The 18,981-nt window shown below is 37.4% G+C and overlaps 1 protein-coding gene across 2 annotated transcripts in view; it reads left to right on the forward strand.

Moving 5' to 3' along the window:
* The first annotated feature begins 3,628 nt into the window (after positions 1-3,628).
* CDH12 (cadherin 12) overlaps positions 3,629-18,981 on the forward strand; it is a 1,213,596-nt gene continuing 1,198,243 nt past the window's right edge. Inside the window, exon 1 of one of the 2 annotated variants that reach the window (XM_044932643.2) lies at positions 3,629-4,582. The gene's annotated coding sequence lies outside the window, so the exon portion shown is untranslated. The remainder of the gene's footprint in view (positions 4,583-18,981) is intronic. The other variant, XM_025270675.3, reaches the window with a different exon arrangement.

An 18,981-nucleotide genomic window follows, 5' to 3' on the forward strand; every position in this document is an offset into this window, starting at 1 on the left:
CAGCCCCTTTACACTGATTCTGGAGATCACCTGGTAAATAAATCATGTGCACATAGGACCTTGATGCATTCTTTGCCTTAAGCAGAACACAAGCAAGGAAGCATAATCTCTGAGACTTAAATTCTGAACCTCTGGTCTTTCCTCTCTACTGTCAGCATCCAGAGTTTTTAAAAAAAAAAAAAAAAAAAAACTCTCAATTGTTCTTATGCAATTCCTTATATTCATTTCTTTTTCTGTTTTAAATCAGTTTAATTTCACAAAAAAGTACTACTAAAGAAAAGAAAATATGATCTTTACCCCAGACATGCAAACCACCTGTTAGGCAACCTCATCTTTTTATATTTTAGGATCAGAGAGAAAATATGGTCGATGGTGTTACTCTTCAAAATAATCACCAGCCTTTGCATGCTTCTCCTCCTAGGGAGGTTATGCATCTCTGTCACACTGACATTATGTCACATTGTTACTATGCTTAGCAATATGTTTGTGACTTTCTTTGTCCCAGGGAATATAAACAGAATGGATGTATGTCACTTCCAAACAAAAGTTATTGCTCCTTTTGTTGTTTGAATGAGAATCTACTGGTTTCTATGTTTCCTCTCTTTATCTGTGAGTTTGGAATTGTCCTATTAGCCTGAATGGTCCTGGACTCAATAAGTTGTAAAGCAAAGCTCTGTGTTTGCCTGTGCATGTGTGTGCACTCAGTTGCTTGGTTGTGTCCAACTCTTTGTAAGTCCATGGACTGTAGCCCACCAGGCTCCTTTGTCCATGGGATTTTCCAGGTAAGAATACTGGAGTTGACCAAAAATAGACATGAAGAGATAGAGATACGTATTAAGAGATGGAAACAGGCATTCAGGGAGGAACTCAAAAGCCTAAATTGAAACAATGATAGTATGGGTAAGATAAATGATAAAATGATGCTTTTAGTGATATTTAGGAAGTCTAGTTGATGGAACTTGTTGATGCATTAAGTGTAGGTGTAACGTGACAGTGCTTGAATTCTGGCCCATATTACATCATGTTTTAATTTTTCACAGCCTTGTGATTAATTTCCTTTGTTTACTGTCTTTCTATCTCTGCCTTGCCAACAGAATAGTCTTCTTACAGCATAATTTTGATGACTTCATTCCTTTTCTAAACAGCCTTCCATGACTCCCTATTGCTAAAGAATTTCTGTCTTCTTAGCCTTAATTATCTGTCATACATTTTTAATATTCATCTTCTACTTTTCAAGACCTTTCTTCTTTAAAGAGATTCCGTTTGTTTTATCGTTCTTCCCCCAAATGATATTTGAATTTCCAGTGAAATACCTTGTCCAAGTCATGACTCTTGCTTTAGCATGAACTTTTTTTAGTTAATTAACTCTACTTGTTTGTGTTAAGTTAGATTAGGTTCATGTGTGGTAGCAGACAATCCCCAAATCTCACTGGCTTACAAGTAAAAGCTTTATTACTCTCCCAAGCTACATATTCATCTTGGGACAGCTAAGGCTCCGATGTTTTATTCCTTCAAGCATCCAGGCTGATAGAAAACTTCTATCTGAAGTGGGACAAACTTGCATTTGTTCTTCAATATCCTACTGAGAATTGATAATGTTCTTTCCGTTCATGTTTCAAAGCATGCCATATATCAAATCTGGAGAGGAGAATTATCTCCCTTCTCCAGAGTGGAACAGGAACTGTAAAAAATATGCACTGACCTAATTTTCCACATCATTTTCAATCTTTTCCAGATCCCACTGATTTCATCAACCTGATCTTGTCCACCATATATTTAAATGTCACTTCTTTCTCAACTCTTACCACCTGTACTAATTATATAGCCCACCATGTAATGCCCTAGATTGGGGTCCACAGATTTTTCTAAAGGTATAAATAGTAAACATTTTAGGTTTTGAGTTATGATTCCATGTGACAACTATTCAACTCTGCCATTGTGGTGCAAAAGCATTTCTAAAAAATATGGAAGGAATGGGTGTGACTGTGCTCCAATCAAACTTTATTTTCCAAAGTAGGTGCTGGACTGTTGCCGCAGTTTTCAGAAGCCTTTCTTGGAGCAGTGACTCTCAAACTTGAGTGTGCATTGAAAACAACTGAAGGGATATTAAGACACAGATTTGGGAATACTACTTTTGGAGTTTTGACTGGATAGAAATGGGGAAGGGCTTGAGAATATACCTTTTCAGTAAGTTCCCAGGTGATACCTTTGTTAGTGGTCTGGAAATCACACACTGGAAATCTCAGACCTGCAGAACAAGGCAATATGCTGTATTCAGTGACTTGGTACTTGTGATCAGCAAATGAATTGAAACAAGTATAATAAATTGCACTATAAAGTGAAGAAATAAACAATGTTTATGATTTTCATTTATTAGCATATTCCTTTTTTCACAAAAGCCAGTGACTAGACATAGCCAGAGAATGTCCTGAATAAAATTGTTATTGGTTATATGAGGGAGTTACAATAAAGTTAGCATTCACCTTTTTATAGTGACATAGAATACAGTGTTATAAATATTGTACTTTTCTATGCCTCCTTCACATGACAGACAGGTAACAAAATTGTTTTGTTTGTAGTCTCCCTGAGTTATTTCAGCTTGTCATGACACACAAAGTTTGACTTCACCAAATGCATCAACCCATTTGTGTCACTTCAGAGGAACAAAAGATCTCAAAGAGACACATTCATTTTATTCTTATTTAATAGTGACACTGAAAAGACATTATTATTTGTATAGTTGTTCTAGCTATCGATTTGTAGTTATACATATTTTTAAAACACCAAAGACATTATGTACAAAATCCCAATGTTAAATTGAGATTTTTTACATACTTAGATTAAATGACTAGCTCCCATTTTGCTGCATTCCTGATGTATAAATGATAAAGTGACTTAGATTCTTAGAGAAAAAATGATTCCCCATAAACTTGTTGAAGCAAATTTCTATTCAGCAGTTAGCACATCAATAGTGAAATTGTTGGAGTAGGTCAAAAGTGCATGACTTCGTGCTAACCTACCTGCTAATAATAATCAGAAGCCCCTTACACCCCTCCCCTGCCCTTGGGATATATATTTGGCACACTATTCCTGGCCCTAGGATCCACTTCAAGGATACAGCCTTGACAGACTAATACTGACAGAGTTGTTGAAACCATCTGGACTGTGTATATGATCAAAGCCTGCTAAAGCCTCTGTAAAAACTTAGAGGATTCTGGTGGGCAAGTGTGTAAATTTGTCTTTCAGCCACCAAAGGCTAACCTTGTATATAGGTTTCTTTGCTTATTACAATGGCACTTACCCCTGGAGTGTCCAGACTCTTTTTTAGTCCCTCTTTGCACTCTGTGTCCGGAGACCAGTTTTAAGTTCTCCCCCTGGGGAATTCCCAAGGTTGTAAGCTCACAGAAATGTAAAGAAAGATCATCACAGATAAAGCAGGCATTGTGCTTTTGGGGTTTTGGAAGAAGTCACATTATTGTTTTCAATCGTGTTACTCCTCTTTCTAAGATTTTTCTCATTATAGTATTCAATAAAGTTGCAATTTATCACTAAATAAAAAAATTCCCCCAGGTAGAGAAGTTAATGTCAATTAAAAACAAAAAAAAATCTTCCCATATTTAACTACACCAAAATTAAAGTAGAATGAACAGTTTTTAGTACCTCACAGGATCTGGACCAAGATCTATGAGAATGGAAACAGGTAAATGAACTAGTAGAAAGGACATGAATAAGGTTGCTATCATTAATAAGAAGCTCATTCTTGTTTAGAAAATATTTAGAGAATGAGCCAACTTTCAGGTAAAATGGACTTTATTTTCTGGTGCCACAAAAAGGAAAGAATCAGGTCACTGAGGGCAGTGAGTACTAGAAACCTAAGCCTTTTGCCTCCCAGCTGATCGTCACTCCTCTGATTGTGAATGGTCCTCAAACACCCGCCAAAGCGCCAGAGCTAACTAACCCAGTGCCCTCACTCTCTCCGCGCCCCATGTTCCCCCTCCACTAAGCTGATTTGAATGAGTGTTCTGCGAGCTTCGTTCGATTCCCTAGAACCTGGATGCAATGAACGCTAGGGGGAAAAAAAGAACAACCGAGATAGATTTCAAACATAGGATTCAGTGACTTTTCACAACTCGGTGCTGTGTCAAAGGCACGCTGTGTTTTGTTTTGAGGGCGGGGAGATGACTGGGAGGGAATCCTGCGCCCCCATTGGCTGGCCGCTCGGCGCTGCAGCTGAGCTCCAGCCGCTCCGCGAGCATCATTGATCTGAAGGGTAAACGTGGAGGGAGCCACAGAGAGGGGTCCAGGCGTTTCTGAGAAGAGAGGAAGCCGCTTCCAGGAAGAAAGTGGTGTTTCTCCTAGCTGCCCGGTTTGGAGGGCCTTTTGTGACTGAAAGGGGAAACAATGCAACGCAGTTTGCTGCTACAGTGATTTGGGAGAGTAAGATAGAGAGAGATAAAGAGAGGAAGCGAGAAAGCGAGAGCGAGAGCGAGATCTCACCTTCGTTGCAAAGCCTGGCTTGTTGCATACGTACTGCTGCTGCTCTTTCCGCTACTGATCCTGCAGCCGCCGTTTCTGCCATCAGGTAAGGCGTCTTCTTCTTTTTTCTTTTGGTGATGGAGATTGCAGTGTGTGTTCGCTTCAGGGTACACGCGCAGAAATTCATACATGATTAATAAAGTGTTGTCTAGCGTAATCAGAAGCTGAAGGAGGGAGGCTGCCCACAGATCTAGCATCTGAATTAGGAACCGGTGCGTGGTTTTTGCTTTGGGAAACTTCGGTAAGTTCTAAACAAGTCTCTCCTCTGCAGAACGAGGGGTTAAATTACAAAGAGAGGGAAAGAAGTGTTTTAGCCACTAAGATACCTTACTTTGCTTTTCTAAATTTTCGTGTGGAGAAAAAAAAATGCTAGGTGTTCAACTGTTTATATCATAAATGGCTTTATTAATATCTCTTTTACACAATCATTAATGCTTTATTTTCAAACGGCTTCTGAAAATGCCTCAACTGATTTTTATTAAAATACAATAATAGCCCTACCTCCTTCTCCACTGATTTTAAACTTCATTCTTCATTAAAACTGAAACGACTGTAAAACAATGTAAATGTTTCAATGACTGGTCTTTTTGTATATAGCTATTTGAGTTTCCTACCACAAAACTAATTTGGGACAAGTTGAAGAGGTACGGATTACTAAATCTGCTGTGGCTTACATAATAGGCATTTCATAATTATCTTAATGATACTAATCATTTGGGGGTCCATTTAAAATATAAGGAATATGTATTAATATAGTACATGTAAGTAAATCAGTTTTAAAGAGACCATTTGCATTTTATAAATATTTTCTTCCTTTTACAGATCCTTATTTGTGTCTTTTTCTATCTGAATTACATGGTTTCAGAGCCTTTGTAGTCCAGAGTGCTTGATATTCCCTATCCTATAGACATATTCTCTGTTCTCTCGGGAGAGGGAACTGACATACTTTTGGCTGATCCTGTGACCATTGAGATGATTTTCAGTTTCTCATCATGTATTGTGAAGCTCATTCACAAATTGCTCAGCTAGAAAATTACCTTACATCCTGACTGGGGAAAAAAAATTAAATAGAGTAAATTCTGAAAATATGCTTACGGTTTTGAATTACACTATACATGACCAAAACATGAAAATCCAACCATGCCAAGCAGGTATGAGTTTGTTCAATCTTCTCAGCATACCTGGTCATTTTTAGAACTGTCAAATAGTATTAGGTATGCAGCTGCCAGAAATATGGAGCCTCATCCTTCAGTAGCATCACTTATTCATTAAATTATCCCAATCATTTTAAGTTATGTCTTCATTATGATTTCTAAAAAGGACTTTAAATGAGTCCATTTTATTATAAATATTTCCATGATGCCAGGAGAAGGTCTCTACAGAATCAAAAGGTAGATGGTTACTCTACCTAAGCCATAGAAATTGCTTGATGAATTGTTTTAGAATGCTCAAGAGCATAACCATAAACAAAATAGGAGCTTTCCACTAATCAGCATGTCAGCTGGTTCAGTAACAAAATCTAGGGACCATTCCTCCACCTGCCATAGAAACTACTGGAGTAAAAAGAGTTTTCATATTCATTTAAAAATTTAATTCCAGAATATAATGCATTTTCCCTCTAATAATACCACCTCTTACTTTGAACACTAACGTCCAAGGATAACCCTGTCAATGTTAAGCTCCTACCCCATTAAAAAAAGAAAAAAAGTTCCATTTTCTTTTCTGTTGTGTTCAGCAAATCTCCGGTTTCTAGATTCTTAACTTCTACTGCTGTATACCATTTTCAAGCAGTAGGGGGAATTTTTCAAGCCAAGAATGCTTTTTTCCCTACTGGACCTCATTCCTTCCACTGATCAGCTTAGTGATGTGATCATTTTAGATAATTCCCATGAGAAGAGCGGAATTATTATGGGAAGGTGGGTGTCATTTGTCCTACATATAGGATGATGCATATTAACTTCTTATCACAGCAAAAACACTCCTCAGTTTATGGGGGAAAATCCCTGTTAATGCTTCACGTGACACACTTATACCTCAGTCTGATTGAATCTTTAAAGGATGGGGCACAGAACTGATCTCCTTAGACTTAGCATCTTTTGCAGCTGATATTTTGGCAGAAATGTGATTCATGTAATAGTCTGTGATCCTGGTTGAAATCAATCATTTATCATTTTGTGATTGGTAAAAATATGTCACTCCTCCTCCTTAAAATACACTGTTGTGAACCTCAAATCACTGTTGCTGATGAAATAGAACTGCAAATAGTCTGCTTAAGCTGTTCTTATGCGAAATGTGAAGCAGTACTGTTTTCACACCTATGCCATTTAGATGTCATGTCATTAAATCTAACAATTACGATAGGAAGGTGGGTAGAGTGATACTGTTCCTCAGAAGTGAGGCATGTTTCATGTAAATATCAAATCTAAGAACTTGTATAATAAAAATAGCCTACTAGTAGTGTTGTTGTAAATGTCTTTTTACTCCTGAAGGGAAAGGATGATTATATATGTCTCCTTTAAGGTATGATTCTACTCTTTTCATCTTTTGACAGATTATAAGTTTTTAAACTAACTACGTCCTTTATTACTATGTTGGTGTTACCACAGGAATAGATAAAATTTTGCTTATAATGTGGCACCAAATGGTGATTCTATCTATATTAAACTATTAGGTGGGAATTATTTCATCCTTCTTGTTAAATACAGAGTTTTTATGAATAGGGACAACTTATATGAAGGTAAACTTATTTAAGGAATGAAAATTTATGATTTTCAATGGGAATATTCTTTTTACTTTACTAATATATAATTGAACAATTTGCACTCTTACAGCTTTTAAAAGCATTTTAACTTTTGGCTTTAAGGCAATGCGTTTTTTTGTTTTTTGTTTTTTTTTTCTGAATTATCATATTAAAGTATGATATATCATCATCAGATTTCAGAAGGGAAATATGTTTGTGTGAATATGAATAATGCTCCCTATGTTGAATAAAATAGTGGTTTTTCAAAGTGTTTTTTTTTTAAGCATCACATGATAGATGACTAATAATATGGGATAACATTTTTTCCACATTAATGATACTGAAAAATTAACAGGTGACATTCATGTAATATTATTCTACTTTTGTGAGATCCCTGATAAATGTTCTAAGAATACATTTATTCACTTACCAATTATTACTTAATTTAATCACTTAATTTAATGCACACATGTCAAACTATGGAAGAGCTTCCCTGGTGGCTCCCTGCAAGAATTTGCCTGCAATGCAGGAGCTTGGGCTCAATTCCTGAGTTGGGAAGATCCCCTAGCGAAAGGAATGACTGCCCACTGCAGTATTTTTGCCTGGAGTATTCCATGGGCAGAGGAGACTTGTGGTCTACAGTCTGTGGGGTCATGAAGAGTCAGACATGACTCAGCGACTTACACATTCACACACAGAAACTGTTGAAAACAGTACTTATGTTTACTATTTTTATAAATTTAAATTCACTGAAGTTTCTAAACTCTATCATATTAAATCTTGTTTGTGTGTGTGTGTGTGTGTGTGCACTCATGTCTGACTCTTTGCAGCTCCATGGATGGTAGGCTGCCAGGCTCCTCTCTCTATGGAATTATCCAGGCAAGAATACATAAATGTGTTGCCATTTCCTACTCTAGGGGATCTTCCTGACCTAGAGATCAAAACTGTCTCTTGTGTCTCCTGCCTTGGCAGGCAGATTCTTTACCACTAGTGCCACCTGGGAAGCCCTATATCTTATGGTGTTAAAGGATGAATTAAATCTTCAGTGTGCTTCAGTTATTTATTTATTTTTTACTGAAGGGTTGTGGTTATCTTTCATAGCCCTTCTTTTTGAACATCAGTTATTATTCTATAAATTATTTATATTACCTTATATATAAGTGGTGTTTCACTTGAATAATGTAAACTTTTTCTTAAAATATGTACATCTCATGCATATATGTGAAAAGATTCTAGTGAGAGCAGGTGAACCCTAATCTGTGTGCAGACACTCATTACAGAAATGCCAGACTTACATATCAACTGCTAAACTTAAGTGGACAAATGGCTGAATGACACATATTTAGTTCTAAGTACCAAAGATGCAGTCAAACTTTAGGGCATAAGTTGTGAATACAAACTTACCCATAAAGTAAGAAGCTAGTTACAAGTGTATTTGCATGTATGCTCAGTCGTGTCTAACTATGTGATTCTATGGAGTAGAGTAACCTGCCAGGCTCCTCTGTCCATGGAATTTCCCAGGCAAGAATACTTGAGTGGGTTGCCATTTCCTATTCCAGGAGATCTTTCCTCCCAACCCAGGAATCAAGTCCAAATCTCCTGTGTCTCCTGTATTGGCAAGCAGATTCTTTACTACTGTTCCACCTGGGAAGCCCATGAGTATAATGGATTACACCTTAAATGTGCCCTATAATCAATGAATTTTATAACTCCTATTTGCTGAAAAATTATTGTATATTTTTTCCAGGTACAGATGAGAGTCATGATTTATTATCTGCATGATGTGAAAGTTGAAAACTTGAGAGTAAGCCAATTGTTTGAATGCAAATTTTGAGATTATTCTCTAGGCATTTAGGAAAGAAAGTGAAAGTGAAGTCACTCAGTCGTGTGCAACTCTTTGTGACCCCCTGGACTGTAGCCCACCAGGCTCCTCCGTCCATGGGATTCTCCAGGCAAGAATACTGGAGTGGGTTGCCATTTCCTTCTCCAGGGGATCTTCCCGACCCAGGTATCGAACCCAGGTCTCCTGCATAGCAGACAGAGGCTTACCTCTGAGCCATCAGGGAAGCCACTTATCTTTTTGATTCTTGGTTGCTTCTCTTGATTTAGTATATTACTACATAGACGATACTAACCAACAGTCAAGTCTTTCTCCTTTTAAACTTCCTTTTAAATTATAACATGCTAGCTTGGTGGAGATTAACTATAGTCAGAGCTGGCCTGCTGGGTTAAAGGAAAGCATACAGTGACCAGGCCTTTTTATGTCATGGAATTCACTTAGCATGTTGGGCTAGAAGCAGTTTTCAGGTCACCTAAATTTAAAAAATCCTTTTATTTTTGGCAAGCGTGCTTTCAATAGACAGGCATGGATGTTTCTGGTAGTTTAAAGAATCAATGGGGTTTAGCTTGTAATGAAACTTTTACCACTGTATTTCAAAAGGGTTGGAAGTCAAGCAAAGAAGAGAATGAATATCAGGGATGGTTGGTGTGTGGGTAAGTTTTCGGCTGTATACAGAGTAATCAGAGTTGGCTTTATGAGAAAATAATATTTGATCCATAAATTGATATAGGTGAGAGGGGTTGTTGAGTTGATAAGTTGAGTCTGACTCTTTTGCAAACCCATGGATTATAACCCACCAGGCTCCTCTGTCCATGGGATTTAGCAGGCAAGAATACTAGAATGGTTTGCCGTATAGGGGTGGCAGAGGATGAGATGGTTAGACAGCATCATCAGCTTAATGGACATGAATTTGAGCAAACTCCAGGAGATAGTCGAGGACAGAGAAACCTGGCATGCTAAAGCCCATGGGGTCACAAAGAGTTGAACATGACTTATAATGATTGAATAAAAAGAGAATAGGAGGTAGCTAGAGAGAGTACAGAGTCCCAGGAAATTTGTGGGCTTGTCTTTTTATAGATATTTGAGCATGTAAATAGATGAGGTAGAAATCTTTAGAAAGAAAGGAAATAAAGGATCAAGGCTTTAGAATTGAAAGAGTCATAAACAGGATATGATTGATGATTACCCTGAGCTGGATTGGGCAATTGGAGGCTCCTCATCTCTCCCTTATCCTTGAAGTGTAGTCGTGCCCACCATTCCCCCACTAGAACCTCTTTCAAGGATGCAGCCTTTAGAGAGTAAGGTTGTTGAGGCCATCTGGACTGAATACATGACGAAACCCCCTTAAGTGCCATGTGCTAAGTCATTTCAGTCATGTCCACCTCTATGTGATGCTATGAAATATAGCTTACCAGGCTTCACTGTCCATGGAGTTCTCTAGGCAAGAATACTGGAGTGGGTTGCCTTGCCCTCCTCCAGGGGGTCTTCCTGACCCAGGGATTAAATCTGTATCTCCTGTTTTTGGTATTGGCAGGCAGGCTCTTAACTAGCACCACCTGGGAAGCCCCAAAGGCTCCTTAAGGCCTCTGTATATAAATTTAAGATTCTGGTGGGTAGATGCAGAGATGTGCTTGTCTTGCTGCTACTCAAGACAAACTTTGTATATGTTCTGTTGCTTATTAAACCTGACACCTGCCAATCTGGAATGTCTGCCTTTTTCTTGGTCTTTCGTTGGCCTCCCTTTATAGGGCCAGTTTCAGATTTCACCTGAGAAGTTCCTGAGTTTGTGAACCAACATAGAGAAGATGAAAATGTATACTATGCAAGGCTCAGGTGAAAGCTGCAATTAAAAGATGTATTTAATTTTAATAATGCAAGTGAAATAATGTTCACAAATAATTCAAATGAAACATCAAATAATAATTCTGACATTTCAGCATTTATTAAAATGATATCTTAAATGTTAAAAAGGATTGTTGAGAAATATCCAAAATGTGATGCTAATTAATTTATCCAAAGTAATACTTTAAAGTGCAACTGAAAGAGATACAAATGCTTGGTAAATGTTGAGAAACATTAACTATAGGGAACTGATGTTAGTAGCCTCTATTCTATCTGCCCTCTGATAGACTATTCAAGGAGATCCAACCAGTCCATCCTAAAGGAAATCAGTCCTGAATATTCATTGGAAGGACTGATGCTGAAGCTGAAACTCCAATACTTTGGCCACCTGATGTGAAATAACTGACTCATTTGGAAAGACCCTGATGCTGGGCAAGATTGAAGGCAAGAGGAGAAGGGGATGACAGAGGATGAGATGGTTAGATGTAACCACTGACTCAACGGACATGAGTTTGAGTAAACTCCGGGAGTTGGTGATGGACAGAGAAGCCTGGTCTGCTGCAGCCCATGGGGTCACAAAGAGTTGGACATGACTAAGCAACTGAACTGAATGGAGCCTCTATTCTGTACTTTCCAGGTGCACAGTGGTAAACAATCTGCCTGCCAAGGCAGGAGATGCAAGAGACACAGGTTCGATCCCTGGGTTGGGAAGATCCCCTGGAGAAGGAAATGGCAACCCACTCCAGTATTCTTTCCTGGAGAATTCCATGGAAAGAGGTTCCTGGTGGGCCATAGTCCATGGGATCACAAAGAGTCGGACACAACTGAGCACACACAGATGCACACACACAGACTCTGTGCTGCCCTTGGGGAAAAAAAAATGTGCTATCATAGGAACTGAATTGCATGATGCATTTACAACTGTTTCTCAGGAAAGTGCATAGGAATGTTTCAAGTAACAAGCAACTAACAATAGATCCCAATTGAAATTGTCCTCCTACCACTTTGTGAGTCAATATTTACTTCCATGAAGCATAGCCATTAGTCCAGGGATGTGATTTCAGGCAGATTTAAAAGCAAAAAATGTACTCAAACTCTATTTTCTCTAATTAGTGGCAATAGGATAGTGAGTGAAATGTGAAAAACAAACTCTTGGCAAGATATTATATTATATGTTTACCTAGTCAGGAATGGGAAGCCCAGAATGATTTTTTTGAAGTAAATGAGTGTCTCACAGAGAAACATCTAGTTATCTTAATTCGCATGTAGTATTTGCTAAACTGTTTTCTAAAAGGTCGCCACTATATAAGATCCTCACATAGAAGAGAGTTCAGTGTTAGAAGTTTAGCTGTTGCAGCCTGAACTAGAGTTATGTCAAGTAATCTTGCATATACAGTGAATATCTATGTATACTAAATATAAATAATATACATCTTAAACAGCAGAATTAATATATTTATCCTGTACAACCATCAAATCTCAGTATTTCACAAGGAATTGTATATGCCTATGGTTATATAACACTAGTAATGAAGGAAACAAAAGTATACATGATAATTTATGGTGTGTAATCTGCCAAAGCCCAGAAGTTTGCACACACCTCCACACAGTGATAGTGGTAAACAGGCATTACTTTTGAAAAACAAAAACTAAAGTCAGGCATGTTCAAAATACACAATCACACCACAGAAGAAAAGGCCCACCTCATAGAGTTTGGGCTGGATTATAAAATGCAAAATCTTTGAGGAAAAAATTTGGCAGTATCCATCAAAATTTAAAACCCAACAACTCCAGTACTCAGATTATATTCTGTAGAAATTTACAGGTGCTTTTCCTTGCCTTATGATTTTATTATTTTCTCCCTGACTGCTGCTGCTTCTTACTTTCCTTTGGTGAGTTCTCTGTCTTCAGACTTATACAGTCATCCCTTGGACATCACAGGTAACACAGATGTTAGGGGTATTGACCCTTCACACAGCGGAAAACCTGCCTATGTTTCGTAGTCAGCCCTCTACATTCTCTGTTCTTCTGTATCAACGGTTTTGTACCTGTGGATGCAACCAATCGCACACCATGTAATATTTACTATTGAAAGAAATGTGCACATAAGTGGACCCTTGAAGTTTAATCCCATGTTGCTCAAGTGTTAGCTGTAAGTAGATATGTTGTTGTTTAGTAGCTGAGCTATGTCTGACTCTTTGCAACCCCTTTGGATTGTAGTCCATCAGGCCCCTCTGTCCATGGGATTTCCCAGGCAAGAATACTGGAGTGGGTTGTCATTTCCTTCTTCAGGGGAATCTTCCTGACCCAGGGATTGGACCCACATCTCTTGCATTGGCAGGCAGATTCTCTACTACTGAGCCACTGGGGAAGCCCTATAAATAGATACTATCAGAATTTCCCAGGACCCAGTCCAAGGCCCACTCACCTCTCTATCTAGAAATGCACTCAAGAGTAATCTTGTTTAGTAACAGCTCAGGTTTAAATATCATTTGAATGCCCCTTTCCAGATGGGTATCTTTGTCTCCAATGCCTATGCTGAGCATCAGTTTCTAGTCTCTAGTCTCTAAGAACGCCTACTTAGTATTTCCACTTGCATATCTATATTAGTCTGCTTAGGCAGCTAGAACAAAATACCATAGATTGGGTGACTTAAACAACAGAAACTTATTTTCTCACAATTCTGGAAGGTAGAAAGTTCAAGATTAAGGGGCTGGCTAATTAGGTTCCTGGTGAGAGTTTCTAGTTTGCACATAGATGTCTTTTTGCTGTGTACTCACATGACTTCTTGATATTGACAAAGAGAGTGAACAAACTCGCTGGTGTTTCTTCAAAGTGAAAGTGTTAGTTGCTCAGTTGTGACTGACTCTTTGTGACCACATGGATTGTAGCCCCAGACTTCTCTGTCCATGGAATTCTCTAGGCCAGGATACTGGAGTGGATGCCCATTCCCCTCTCCAGGGGATCTTCCTAACCCAGGAATCGAACCAGGGTTTCCTGCATTGCAGGTAGATTCTTTACCAGCTGAGCTACCAGGGAAACCCCATTATGACCTCATCTAACCTTTATTTCCTCCCAAAGGCCGTATCTCTAAATACCATTATATTGAGGGTTAGCAATTCAACACATCTGGTCCCTGAATGTGGGAAGAGGATCACAAGTTTAGCCCATATCAACATCTTTTTTTTTTGAACCCAGCTTTTTCAAAACTCAAACTCATGATTTTTGCCCATTCTTACCACAACCTAAATATAGTAACTTTAAAGTTTTTCTTCATTCTAGTAAACTATATAATTATTCATTTAGTTTTTAAAGAACTTGGGATCAACCCTGAGACCTTGCCTTTTCCATAATTAGTGCCACAGTTGAGTCTACTGGCTTCATAGCTTTATTGTCCAAATATGTCTTTCATCCAGTCACTTCTCAGCTCCACCATAGTTACCTTTGATTCAACTTATGTTATCTTTGGCTTGAAACTGGTCTTTGAAAAAGATTGCTTCTACTGTTAGCTCCCTCCTCTAACAATTCATTGCATACTAGCCGGATGTAAACCCTCCAATGTCATGGTCAAGGTACTTTCATAGTTTAAAGCCAATATCTGGCCTAGTCCCTCAGTTTTCTTTCTCATTATGCCCAGTTTATCCCTGCCAGAGGGACTTGGCAGTTACCCAGCTTCCCCTTTTAATTCATGTAGATCTCAGTTTAAATATTCTTGCTTAAGAGCTATAACTAGTCTATTAATACAACTTCATTCTCCAGAATTCTCTCTACCCATTATCTATTTAATTTTATTTAAACCAGACCTGCTTCAACTTACATCATGCTGCATTATGTTATCCATCTTCCAAAATAAACCACAAGGCCCATGAAGAAAGGCCTACAGAAGTACCTGGCACTTAGAAGCCCTCAGTAATTATTTGTTTGAATTACTGAATGAATGAATGATAGAATGGATACACATTCACCTAAACATACAGATACATATAACAGGATTCTGAGCAATTTGCATATGATATGTTAAGAGTGGTTATATTTAGGGAGAAAAGTGAGACAATTAATGAATTATGTGACTTTTTATTGTAATTATGCATATAATCTGATCCATGAATATAGTTATTGCTAACTAATCATGCCATTTGTATTAGTATTTGGTACTGAAGCAGTGTTCTCTTATTAAAATGATTTAAGAAATAAAAAGGGCAGAATTTGAGTGTCAGCCTACCAAAAAAATGGTTTTAAAGTTAAGACAGATTAATTTGGGCAAACACTAGTTATCTTTTCACCTCAAGATTCAATACCATCTCATTGTGTATGATGTCCCTAATTCCCCATGGTGCCTACCATTAAAATAAACCTCCCAAAATACACTAAAAAGGGGGAAATAAGGACTGTAAAGATTTTTCTTAATTGGCTCTGAGATTCAGTTTTGTTATCTGTAGAGAACAGAGAAGAATCAGTGTTAACACCTGGACTCCTGTCTATGCAAAGTCCAGAGCTCCTGAAGTAACAATTAAATGGCTTAATCTTAAAACCCACCAAGGTTTAATTCGGTAGCTCTCTTCAGAAGGGCATTGCTAATTCTTCTTGAATTGCTGCTGCTAACTGCATTGTCTTTATTTGAACAGTATTCATTCCATTCTCTCTAATGGAGTTAATTGCATTATGAAAGTCGGCTTAGAGTGGAAACTTATTTCTGCTCCTGGAGTATCTCTCTACAGAATCCTTTTTCATTTTTCTTTTCAACGTGACATGTGCACATTTATACAGCCTAATGTCACAAATGTAGCGTGCCCTGTTTAAATCAATTTTAAAAAATCTTCTTTAAAATATTTATACACACACACCAAAGCATGTTAGCTCTCCGAAGTGCCTATAGTTCTGGTCATCTGATCTAATAGACTGTAAATCCTTGGAACATTAACAAATCTCTGAGCTTTTAAATAGGTGGTGACCTGTTCATTTAGTGGGCTACTTCAATAAAGTGAAGGCTCCCTTAGGTTAATGATGGATCATGGAGCTGTTTGATTTGCAGTGAGTTAAGTTGCCTATTATCCCCTACCATTCATGTGGATCATGTTATCACACCCAAATAATTTGTCAAGCCCCTTCCCCTGTGTCTGTAGATTTCTGAATCATTACAGGAAATCTTAGTGGATAAGTCTGTGAAGTTTTATGCCTGACAACTGTAGATGAATTATTATTTTTGCCAAGCATATGAAATTTCAGCTAAGGGTCCATTTCCTCATGAGACTATCAACAGCTTATTCAAAGTTTATCTGAGCATCTTAAACAGAATGGCAGACGTTTTCTCCATCTCCCTCCCCCCTCAATTAAGCATCCTTCAAATAAAACTCATACTAACCATCTACTCTTGTTCCCTGATGTTATACACACTCATGCCTGCAGACACAGAGAGACAGGTAGATGTTGAATCAGTCCATACATTTTAAAAATGCTACCTCAGTTGTAAATCTGTTTTATGTTTCCAATATGGTGATTGCTTCCTTTTCATATCTACTTTCTGCTAATTCTGTAGTCTTTTTAGAGGTACATGTTCATGTTCAAAAATCTTTAAAATTAAGGAAAACTCACTGCAGAAAATAGTTTAAATGTTTTTTGAAGTGTTTCCATGGTGCCCTAACATTTCATGTTTATCACCATAGTGTGTGCCTGTGTACACACACAAAATTGTTCAAAACAACTTTTTCAGTAAGATCTCTAAAGCTACCTAGATATTTCTGATAGAAAGCAATAAACCCTTTTGACATTAATCCTTCCTAAAAGTGAAATACGTCTACACTATAGAGAAAACTGTATAAAATATGAGTGACAGGAAGAAAACAACTTCATTTATTCTTGCTCTGCAATTTCTGGTGTGGAGATGACAACCATGGGGGTGGTGAAGAATGGCAAATTCTTCTGTGTTTGATGTTAATTTTACGACACTGTGGAAAAAGAGAGCATTGTGCCCTACTCTGGATCTCTAAGTGAATTTGTGTAAAGAGCGCTCATTAGTTCATGTCACCATGCAGAACTAGTATATTATGAATATTTTTACAAACTGACTTGGGAAAAATTCCTCAGTATTGTGGATTCACAGAGAACTTCCCTGAAAAACTATTATATTTTGCTTCCCAGGTACAAAGCTATGATTAATAACTTTAATGCAGAACCAGGATATTTTCATTGATGGTTACTTAACCAATTTTTATAAATACATTGAATCTTCCATTCTTTAATGCCAAGGAAAGTTTCAAACTCCATAAAAGTAAGAAAAAAATGATTTTAGGCTGAAAAGGTAAAGCCAAATTCTCTTATCAAAAAAGTAACTATTATTCTCTGACAGAAATTAAAGTAAGAATATTAAAAAGTGTATGAAGACATTTGCTTTCTTGGATTTATTACACATTGTTTAAAAGGCATTTGACTGCATCAGTTTAAAATGTTTAAACTGTAACAACAGCTATTTTACCATGACAAAAATCAGTTTGAATATTTTTGACATATTATAAAAATATCAAGATCTCTCATAGTCTGTATTCCCCATCCTTTCTTTATTTCTCAAAGTATTTAACTTTATCTCTAGTCCCATGTTTAAAAATCTAGGTGATTTAGCATTTCTAATTTTATTATGAAATTTCATCTCTATTTCTGGATGATTACTTGCCTTATATCTTAACATTCTAGAACTATCTTATCTTATTCCTGACTGCCATCTACCCTTGAGATGTAAAGTCAATGGATCAGTTAATACTTGATTCTAGGTTATTTGCTTGACCTTATTTCAGATTCCTGACTACTCTCAGCCTCCATAATGGTCAATGGCATTTCAACACTCCCTTGTGAAAAACTGCATGGACCATGAATTTCATGGATAGCCTGATACTGGATTACATAGTCCTTCCTCTTGAGCTCCAAAATCAATCTTCATCCATGTTAAAAAAGTCATAGAACATTCATTTTCACCGTATGCTACATACAGTTTGTTTTTAGCTGTATACACACAATAATTTTAGCCATCTAGCATTTAAAATGTTTTTGAGATTAGTGATTTAACACTATCCATTTCAAGTGACATGATTTTATTTTTAAAAAGGCCATCTGGATGTAACACTTAATCCAAGTTATGACAGAGCTTGGGATTCTATGACACTTCCATGGATACTATTTGGAGGATTTTTTTTGTTTTCTTTTAAAATGTAACATTTTGGATGTTCTCAGTTGTCATATGATATATTTTATCACTTAGATGATAATTGCTATTCTGTTTATTTCATAATTTATAACTGTAATACTTGTTCATGAGAAAGGAAATAAGTTATTGCTAAATGGGTTAATACTTTGGCCACCTGATGCAAAGAGCTGACTTATTTGAAAAAACTGTGATGTTGGGAAAGATTGAGGGCAGGAGGAGAAGGGGACGGCAGAGAATGAGATGGTTGGATGGCATCACTGACTCAATGGACATGAGTTTGGGTAAACTCCAGGAATTGGTGATGGACAGGAAGGCCTGGCATGCTGCGGTTCATGGGGTCGCAAAGAGTCAGACATGACTGAGCGACTGAACTGAAACTGAAATGGGTTAAATTGAAATCTGCATCTTCCTTCTTTCTCACCTGTTATCCCACTTCCCATAGATAACTCCTCACACTAGCAGTTTCCTATATTCTAGAAACTTTCTGCCAACTTATAAAATACATGGATATATAGAAGACTAGTCTCTTCAATTTACTTGATAATTATCGGACCTAGTTAATTTCTCTCTTCTTAACATAATTTTTTAACTTGAGTTCCCAGATGTCCACTACAATTTTGATTTTCCCTTTCACCTCACTAGCAATCCATTCTCAGTTTTATTTGCTGGTTTCTTCTTTTTCCTCTTAATATTGAAGTAGCTTTGGTTTTCTCCTGTCTACACCCACACATCTGAGTGATCTTATCCACGCAGATAGTTTTAAACACCATATGTTGACAGCTTCCAAATATATATATCTCCAGTACAGATCTCCCCAAATCCAGTCTC

Source organism: Bubalus bubalis, chromosome 19 (genome assembly GCF_019923935.1).
Source record: "Bubalus bubalis isolate 160015118507 breed Murrah chromosome 19, NDDB_SH_1, whole genome shotgun sequence".
Taxonomy (NCBI): Eukaryota; Metazoa; Chordata; class Mammalia; order Artiodactyla; family Bovidae; genus Bubalus; species Bubalus bubalis.